The sequence below is a fragment of the Amblyomma maculatum genome, chromosome 10 (genome assembly GCF_055883805.1).
Source record: "Amblyomma maculatum isolate TAMU_Amacu chromosome 10, ASM5588380v1, whole genome shotgun sequence".
NCBI classification, from domain to species: domain Eukaryota; kingdom Metazoa; phylum Arthropoda; class Arachnida; order Ixodida; family Ixodidae; genus Amblyomma; species Amblyomma maculatum.
Genome location: NC_139353.1, coordinates 17,967,729 through 17,977,682, shown reverse-complemented (window position 1 = coordinate 17,977,682; position 9,954 = coordinate 17,967,729).

The following is a 9,954-nucleotide window of genomic DNA, read 5'->3' as shown; positions in this document are numbered from 1 at the left end:
TGAGCCGCGATGGGACGCCGTGTACCCGTTGCTGTTGTGTGAGTGCCGAGTAGAGCGCGTGTCGCTTGGAGCATGTGGGACCACTGAAAATGCCACAAGACGACGACCAGTATGACAAGATCGTTATTTTTAAACACCTGCTACAGATGAACGTTGACAGTGCGAATCTTGCCCTTCTTAAACGCGCTCTGCTTATTCTTGCATATAGGCTCTTGTCCGAACTAACGCTACTTAAACCATCATTGTTTAGTTCCGCACCTTAAAATTGTGCACCCGGACAATGCGCACGTCAGGCCTCGTGTTCCAAGCATCCTTTCGCTCGCTGTGCGTATATGTACGCGATGAGTGTCGTGAGGCTGAGACCCCCAGTGGAAGCCGCCCACGTAGAAACACATTGGAAGTGGTCTGTGAGCTGTGATCCATGTACAGAAAATAAACATTTATTTTGCGTGTAATTGTTTTTAGTATTCATTTAGTGGATATGGTGTGTCCGTACAGCATCTTTACACAGTGGATAAAACAAGGGAATGGAAAACATGCACAGAGTACAAAGTGAAACCAATGTAGCCTACCACACAACATAACTGACCGTACTCCAAAAGCTTGTCTCTGTGCACGAATTTGTCCTAAACGACACTTCGCTAAAGATTACGATAGTTTGGCCATACGTATAGGTTATTCGCGAGAATGTAGTGCTGCATGAATCTACAGCAGGCTGCTCAGAACTTTTCAGCCCGAGTTGCACTGCGTGTCTGTAGTGAAGACGGAATGCATGTCAATTGCTAATATTAAGTTGGCGCGGAAAGAGGTCTATCTTTACAAATTTCGGAACAGAAAAAGCCTGCATATCTCCTTTAAGGATGTGTACCGAATCATAAAAATACTGTAGGCTGTTGAAGCTTAGTAACGAAAAGCCAAAGAAGTCCTCAGAGCCCTTTCAAGCTAAAAGCATTATCTGTCATTCGGGAGGGATGATGGGTCGGGGATAAGGGTTATGCGCCTTCGCTGTGTTTTAAAGGAGCGTATTATAAACGAACACATGGCTATACTGCGAACCTGAATTCCTGAAATGCGTTGCCTTCGTTCTTTCATTATGCGAAGTATATTCTGGGAACTTCCTTCTTCGCGACATGTAAAGACAGTACATCACTCGCAGATTCATCGACTTCGTTATCCATAACGTCTTTCCACATTCATGTCGCAGCGCAATTCTACAAGTCTTCTATGAACGGCCACGCTCTCATCTTTCGCCCAAAGTTGGCTGTATTGTCACTCCTTGTCACGGCTTGATTTTTTTTTTTTGCGAAGTTTATTGCCTCAGGGCATAAAAGGAATGTTATGATGGATGAAGGGTGTGGTCAAATAAATGAAAAAAGGTTGGCTGATGCAATGAAATCGAGGAGTGAACGATGATGCGGTCCCAGTGTCCAAACAGCATACGACTGCGGATTATGGGGGGAGAGGCCAGCTGCCACCAGGTGCCGGATCCGCGTTGGCTTCAACGCTGGACAATCCCACAGTAGGTGATGGATGTCAGCTTCTATATTTCTAGACTTGCAGATGGGGCACCCAGGGTGTGGATATAAATACCAAAATTGTGGCCACTTTCGGATCACTGCAGGTGTTAGGGCCACCCCAACTCTAATCCTCCGAAGCGCCACCTCTTCTGCACGGGTTAGACCGCGGGGGAGGCTTACCGTACACGGAGGTATAAGAGCACGTGTACGGCGCCGGAGGTGCTCCTTTCTTGTTAAAAGCAGGGTGGCATTGTCCAATTTTATGAGGTTTGGCGATGTCGATGTTGAGTTTGAAAGGCGGGTCGCAGAATCCACTTGGCTTTGAGCACTTAAAAGGTCACGCGGGGTCCATTCAATACGAATTCGATTTGGTATGCGAGCCGCTAGACTGTGTATGTTCTGGCAGATTTCCGGGCTACTACTAACTCGTCTAAGTAGCTTTGTCACCTGGAGGGCATCTGTACGTATGATAATACGGGCCGTGGGAAGCATGGGAATGGCGGTCACAGAGCGAAGCGCCTCTTGCACTGCAAGCAGTTCCGCACAAAAAGAAGATGGAGGTTCTGGTAATTGAAATGTTGACGTCTTGTTCAATGAAGATTTGCTAGGACAGTAAACTGCTGTTATCACTTCACAAATTATGAGTTTTAAATACCATATTACCATCTGCTGCATGGACAGCAGATCTCATCATGTGTTTGGCGCATGATAGCCTTAGATGCTTATGCGCCATAAAACACAACACACAACACAACAACTTCACAGGCTTTGATGCTTGCGTCGACGTAAATTATAATAGAACCATGTGGCAAGCGGGCGTCTTGTTCCATAATTCGGTCGCGAAGTGACGACGCCGTTTCCTGTGTTCTTGGTCGGCGTAAATCAGTTGGCTTGTTATCGCTCAGCTGTACAAAACGCCAAGGAGGAAGAACTGGCAGTGGCGGTGGTAGTAGTGAATGTTTCGAAGCATAAGCCTTCAGAGCGCACATTGCGTGAGAGAGTGTGGCCTTAAGCTTGCGTGCATCACGTCGTTGCTGCACCAGTTCATCTATTGTGTTTAGTTGTGCGTTTTCTTGGAGCGCCACGACTGGTCTAATGCGAGGGAGGCAGGTGATGACCCTCATTGCCTCTCGATTTATAGCCTCAAGTCGATCCGATTGTGCCCTTGTCAAATGCTGAAATTGGGCTTGATAAACAAGGCGCGGTTGCACAACTGCCCGCACCAACTGTCTCGCAACATCTGAGCGAGCGCCGCCCATTTTTGGAGCAATGCGTCTAATCAAACCCAGTGTCTGTAACGCCTGTTTTTTAGCGCCAGACAGCCATGTAGTTCCAGTTCCTGACTCATGAATTGTTAAGCCCAATATTTTTACTGTTGGACTTTCCTGAAGGGGGGTTCAGGATAGATGTAGACAAATAGGAGTTGCCGATAGTTTACGGCGGCCCCAGCGGTTGGCGACTGATATGCTGGCGGAAAGTTCAAGGCCAATGGAAGATGCATATGTGCACGTAATATCTAAAGCTGATTGCAGGGCCGATGATTGAGTCAGTAGGTCGTTGTGTGTGCTCCACACCGTGATGTCATCAGCGTATATTAAGAATTTAACATCAGAAATTTCATGTAACCGCCATGCAAGTGAGATAAACACAATATTAAATAATGTTGGTGACAACACCGATCCCTAGGGTACGCCGCGAAGAGGGACAAATGATCCTATGGCCTCGTTATTGAGGCGTATTGCAAATTGTCTTCTTTCAAGGAAAGATTTTACAAAATTGCGTACTCTAAGTGGTAAATGAAGCATGTCAATTGAATCCAGAATGGCAGCATGACTGATATTATCGTAAGCCTTTTCTACATCCATGGCGAGGACGGTGCGTACATTGTGGCTGCGTGTTGATGATAATACGGAGGACGCCAAGACAGCCAATCCGTCTTCTGTGCCTATAGATGGTCGAAAGCCAATCTGGGCCGGGTGGTAGAAACCGTGATGATCAAGCCACCACGAGATTCGTGTGGCGAGCATTTTGTCAGCAATCTTGCAAATTGTCGCCGTTAAAGAAATAGGTCGAAAGTTGCTTAGGTCTGTTGGTGCTTTCCCCGGCTTTGGAATAGGGATCACAATAGCCGATTTCCAGCTGTCTGGTACATCGCCGTCTAGCCATACCTTGTTAATGGTGTCAAGGAGTTGAGGAAGTGCATCAACACTGAGGTTCTTGTAAACCTCGTACGTAATGGAGTCCGGACCGGGCGCTGTCTTTCGGTTGGCTTCATCTATAGCTGCAAGCAATTCGGGCATGGAGAATGGGCTCGCGATTCCCTCGGTATTGGTAGCAGATGGCAGCTTATCGACATGGGCTGGCATGCCCCACAAGTAAGTTCTTGTAACTGGTGCAGGCAACACGTCGTGCTTAAGGAAAAACTTGCGTGCTGCTTGTCTTGCGAAATCATTCGGAGACAAGTTTGCCGGAAAGCATGCTGTGGCCGCTGCATCAGGACGACGACAACCGGGCTCCATGGCATGGAAAGTTCGCCAAAGATGAGCATTGGATGACTGCGTGGAGAACTGCTCGCACCACAGGTACCATTGTCGTCGTGAGAGATCACGCTCATACCTTCGAGCCTTAGCAGTAATGTAATTTAGTCTTGTACGTGCTTGCGCAGAAGTTGGGTCTCTGGTTATTCTTGGGGCATATGCATCCACTTATTATCCTCAGGGAGAAACCTAACAGAAAGCTTCTGATAATACAGCGATGCATTCCATCGTTAATGTTTTTCTACGACTAAATTAGCGCTTATTTAGCTTTCGGAATCAGAAGTACGTCCGAAATGGCTAAAACCACAGTGACGGACGAATTTTGCGCTGTTACCTTAGCGCATAGCTCACGTGACCTCGCTCGTGCCACAATATGCAGCCATTCTGTGTGTATAATCATGAATTAAATAAACCGCGCTCGCTATCGATTTCAGTGCAAATGATTAAAGAACTTTATCTTCGTCGTTTAAGGCACCAGACAATGCATTCTCAGCAAAGCCAGCAAGCTCGGATTGCCTTCATTGGAATGACAATTGAAATCACAATCCAGCGCAACGCTCTTGCTGTAAGCGCCTTTGAGCCTCTAGGCACCCTCTGCAGGGTTTCTTAAACCTCATCGTTTCTTCAGCCCTTCAGCACCTTTCTAAATATTGAGTCCGTAACCCGATCTGCTTGGGTACCCGTGTCGTGTCACAAGCGCTAATGACTTTTAAAGGCAAAAGCCGGTGCTTCCTGAGGCCAGGAACAATAAATGTAATCTTCGTGAGGCGAGAGAGACCCTCGACTACATAATGTGGGAATGCCTGTACTCTCCCGAGGGGACGCACAATATAAGCAGTAGAGACGCCTGGGAGACCCTGTTGAGCAGCTCGGACTCTGAGCTCCAGCTCCTGCTCGTCCAACTGGCTGATGAGGCTGCTGGGACCCAAGAACTCCCAGCCTGCATGTGAGGAGGTGGCAGTCAGCCCCCGAACTGCGTGTCGGGGGGTGGTCAGATCGCTTTATCTGTTGGATTTAAAGCTTATTTTACTATCTATCTTCTTGGCTCACAGTACCGTCCGGAGGAATGTGTCAAACGAGACAGATCCATAGCTAATCCGACAGTAGACACACAACAAGCCAACGTTGCCTAAATTGGTTGAAATATCTAAACATTGAGTAATTAATAGCCACAAGCCATAAACTAATCCAGACGTCCACAATCTAAATCAGTAGCCGCATAAGCCAATATGAATCCCCTGGTTGTACTCAAACATAATAAAATTGTAATGATAAAATAGTAAAGAATCATATAAGCAGTTTTAATAATTAAAAAATAAAGAATGAAAATAATATAGAAATAAAAAATAAAAAGTGAATGAAATACAAAAATTATATAATTTAAAAATACACAAAAAAGGCTTTCGCCTTTTAATACGTGAGTGGTCTTAAATGGCTCCGAGAATTTTTTGTAGTGATCTACGTCCCCAGACAACACAATCATTGACCAATATTTGTACTATGTTGGGAGCTTATTGGCCCTATGTTGGGCCAACATTTGCCAATACACTACCAATGTCGGGTCATTGGTTTATGCTGCTTGGGCCGTTTAAGTGGCAAGTGCAAAGCCTGCCGCCTGCGCTCCAGGCCTATATCGGGAGCTTTATATCCCTACAGCTTTCGGCATGAAAGAGCACTGAACAAGGAGAGAGAGAGGTGTGGGGGGGGGGGGGGGGAGCCTCAGTTTGCAGGTCGAGTCAACGTTTCGACAAGTGGACTTGTCTTCCTTTTGGCAGAGCGATCATCACTGGCGGAGGTTTGAATACGCTTTTGCTTCCGAAGAAGAAAAGCTTGGGAGAGGGGAAAGTATGTCAAGGAGTGAAAAACTAATGATAATAAAAATATTTCTTAAGTATGTATTTCTCAGCCTGGAACCGGTGATCCTGTGGCCTGAAAAAGAAATAGAAGCGGCAGTACCAGGAAAAACTACAATTCGGGGTGAATGATTAGTCGGCACTTCAAATGTTTGGTGTAGACACGCCTTTCTTGAGAAGGGACAAGCATTCCAAAGGACCTTGATAAGGAATATATCTGCATAGCAACAATTCTCAAAAGCTCTCCGCAAAGGGAGAGAAAAAACAAGGAAACAGAATAATAACATGAGAGTGAACCACGCCTAAGGGGGGGGGGGGGGGCATAGATAAAAACTGCTATAATGTCGACTGGTTGCAGGGCGCTTTAACCGGTTTTGTATTGCGAGATTGCGCAGGTGGGCGATCCAGGGAGCTTTCTTGGCCACATATAGAGTTGGCGCAATGCAGAGATTGTCGTCTCTGAAAAAGATAAATATGCATACATAAAATATGCATAAATAAATATAAATAAACAAAGGTGGCATGCGTAACCAAACAAACAAGTAATCACCAATTGTTGCGATGCTTTGGTGTTGAAGGCAAAAATGAAAAATGAAGAATGGTGTTCACGCTATTTTGGGGTGATAATATATACACAGAGATCAGGCTAGTAAGTGTCCGGTTCGGGCACTCTGCCAAGCTATTCCTTTGACGATAATTTGGTGTTGAGTAACGGAAATGCGGTGTACAGCCAAAGGCACTTTATCGTAAAATTCCAGCCTCGGTCACATATTAACACTCGAGGAGGTCCATGTGATAAGATAACAGTGGAGCAAGGACAGGCACACGTGCTAGATAATGATAAAATGTAGATCGGCTGTGGTGTGGGCGAGCCTAATCCTCAACGTCTACTATGCTACGAGCAAAGTTTGCAATACGACGGCGCCCTTCACCCATTTTTAAAGTTACCTATAAGCACCGAGATTTAAGTGGCCAATTAATATTTCTATACGCGTTTTCTTCGTTTATATGCGCTCCATGGAAAGAAACGGCGGGTGTAGAACCGCTGACTTTCAGTCCATAGATAGTCTACACCATACGCATAGTAACAAAACATGGACAGTTCGTGAATTATAGTTGTCAATATACGGCAAGTATGCGAAATGAATTCCTAATCGGCTGGAACGCAACAACAGCGGGTTTTACTAATGCGGTCACGAAGTCCAAATCGGAGAGTATCGCTTAGAGCGATCACACGTGAGCAGATTTTATACATGATTCACACCTTAAAGTGCACGTTCCTTTTTGGCCGGTATAGGACTCATCTCACGTGTGCCATATACCAGAGGGCGGTATGGGTTACAATGTGATAATGTATACGTGATCGATTTCATCGCTAAATGATGAACAGAAAAGCACCAAAGCTTTTTTTTTTCTTTCCTCCTAGTACACCAAGATATCCTCCGCGCCTCGATCCACTTTCTCATTGGTTCAAGGGCCATCCAAGGATAGCATGCGCTTGTCGCAATTGCTCTGGAGTGCAAAGATGCATGGAAATGCAGCTGAGTGCTATAAAGTCTACATGGCGCAACTTTGAATTAAGAACTATTTCTTCTCACCAAAAAAACAAACAAAAAAACCCAACTTGATCATGTGGGTAGATGAACACTGCATAACAATCAGTTTCATATATCTGATGCATATACGTTTATTGTTATCTCTGTGGACCATCGATGAATGACATCAGTAATCTCAAACATGCAGGTAGGTAGCTTTACGCGATTTGCTTCAACAGCAGAATCAAAGTAAGCTAAATTCTAGTTTTACATTACGGTAGAAAACCGCGCAGTAAATGTTGACACATTATTCTTACAGGATTGCTCATAGACTGTCTATCAACTTAGGTACAACCAATACTATATCCGCATTTAATGTCAGGGGAAGGGAGCGGGATGTGGTGCTTTAGTACTGAACACGAATTCGTGAGTTGGCCGCTGTTTTATTGGTAGTCTCAACTTGTTCAAATGGGCAACGTGTACGCGCATCGCTATCGAAACTTTGGTTCTTTTTAAAAGCGTCCAAGGCGGCTGGGAGGATGAGGTGCTGAAATTAATTCGGCGGCTACATACGAGGGTTATTTCACAGGTGAAAACTTTATTTTAACGTGTGAAACAAAATGTGCGTGATATGAATGTACACATAAGTGTGAATTACTGCTATACTTGGCTACTCTTGGAAATGTCGAGTTTATAATTCGACCCCTTCCCCACTATACGTTCACCAGCCACGTTCTCAGCCGTGACTTTGAACGCTCTAATCAGGTACGCTCCAGTGAAGCCAGTAACTCATGCTACAAAACATGGCATGCTTGTGCCTTGCTTTGGTGTTTATCTAAAACATATGGAGGCCCAAAGTCAAATTTAAGTGAGAGCTCGAACTCTTGCAACATGGTATCGAAGAATTTGCATCGCTACTACTCAATCTGCTTTTATAGCCTACGGTGGTCTTTCTATTCGTGGTTGATACACCGACCGCTATTTCGGCTATTAACGGTGCTCGGTCCCAGTCAAGTTAAAACTGTGGCTGCCCAATTATTTCTTAGGCAGCCAGTAAGGCCCGGCACAGCGATTTTTGGAGTTATTTGCGCGATTCTTAACACTTCTCAAACCTTCGGTACTCTATAGAGCACCTCGGTCATCTTTTCACCATCCGAGAGGACGATATAAAATATATTGACGCCTTCAGGGGCACTGCTTGGCCAGGATGACTGCTAGCTAATCAATGTATAACAGGAACAGGGGGAATATAACAATTATAAATAAAGTGCTACAAATCGCTATATACCAAGTACAGCGTCTAGTTCAAAGAATTGTGGAGGTTCAAGTACTCTTGTCGCTTGCTGCCGCTGTGATCTTTTCTTGCTTCCGCGCTTGGTAAGCTTTTCGATAACATGATAGACTGGCTTCTCTTTGTTCGATGGCATCGGCAGCCTTTCTGGCACGGCTGCGGTCTCTGTCTCAAGCGAGAGTGGGTTCCTGTGCGCCACGCCACCTCTTCTCGCGAAGTCTGGTAGATCACGCTGACCTTGACCATAACAGCCCAGATGACGTATGTGTAAGGTGTGTTTACCTAAGGTAAACGAAGGAACAACGCAGATGAAGTTCATTGCACAGTGCGAGTGTGTTGCTGTTGGAACTTGATGAAGATGATTGCTGCACAGCGCGAGGACATGTTGCAGGTTTACACGAGGCGTGATCAGCTGCGGCGATGATTGAACCCGTCGATAGAGACGATGTTTGATGTCCAGCACGTGAGTCCAAGGTCTTATTTTTTGGAGCCAGATGACCTTAAGCTTTGGCATGAGATCAATAGATCTCATGCTCTAAGTCTGTTCTGCCTACTTTGGTGCTCATTGTAATCTCCCTTAGTCCTATGCTTAACATTTTAAGCATAAAATGCCTTTAGCTCTCGGAGTCGGCGCCCCGTGGGTGACCTTAACGCCAGAATGGAGGCTAACCAAGGGGAAAACATGGAAGATAACAAAAACGAACTTTGGTCAAACTTTCCTTCTGCCTACTGGTCACTACGTGCTACCACGCCTACAGATCAAAGCTATTTGCTTTGCAAAAAGTTTTGATCGGTAGAATATGTTTTGAGGGTGTGCACAGAATTTTATTCTGGCGTCTACTCTTGATACTAGAGAGAGTGCATTTGTTTTGCCTCTTGATCTTTAGCTATCCTTTAGCAGCGTAAACAAGCACCGACTCTTTTCGTTGTTTCTGAGCCGCTGGAAAAGGCTTCTTTGGGTCCAAGAATGTCTTGTATTCTTGCGCCGGTTGAGGCCTTTGTTCTTGGACGCATCTACAGCCGGTGGCGAACATCCACATCAGCGACTGGCAGGGAACATTTCGGACATAAGCAGTGGGCTCTTTTTCTTTGAGAGCCCGATCGGCTTGTCAGCACTGCATTAAAGACGACCCTTGCTCGAATATTTCTAAGGGACAAATCCTTCAATCTCAACGAATTATGACAAAGGGGTGAAACTAAAGCGCGAACCCGTGTATTGTC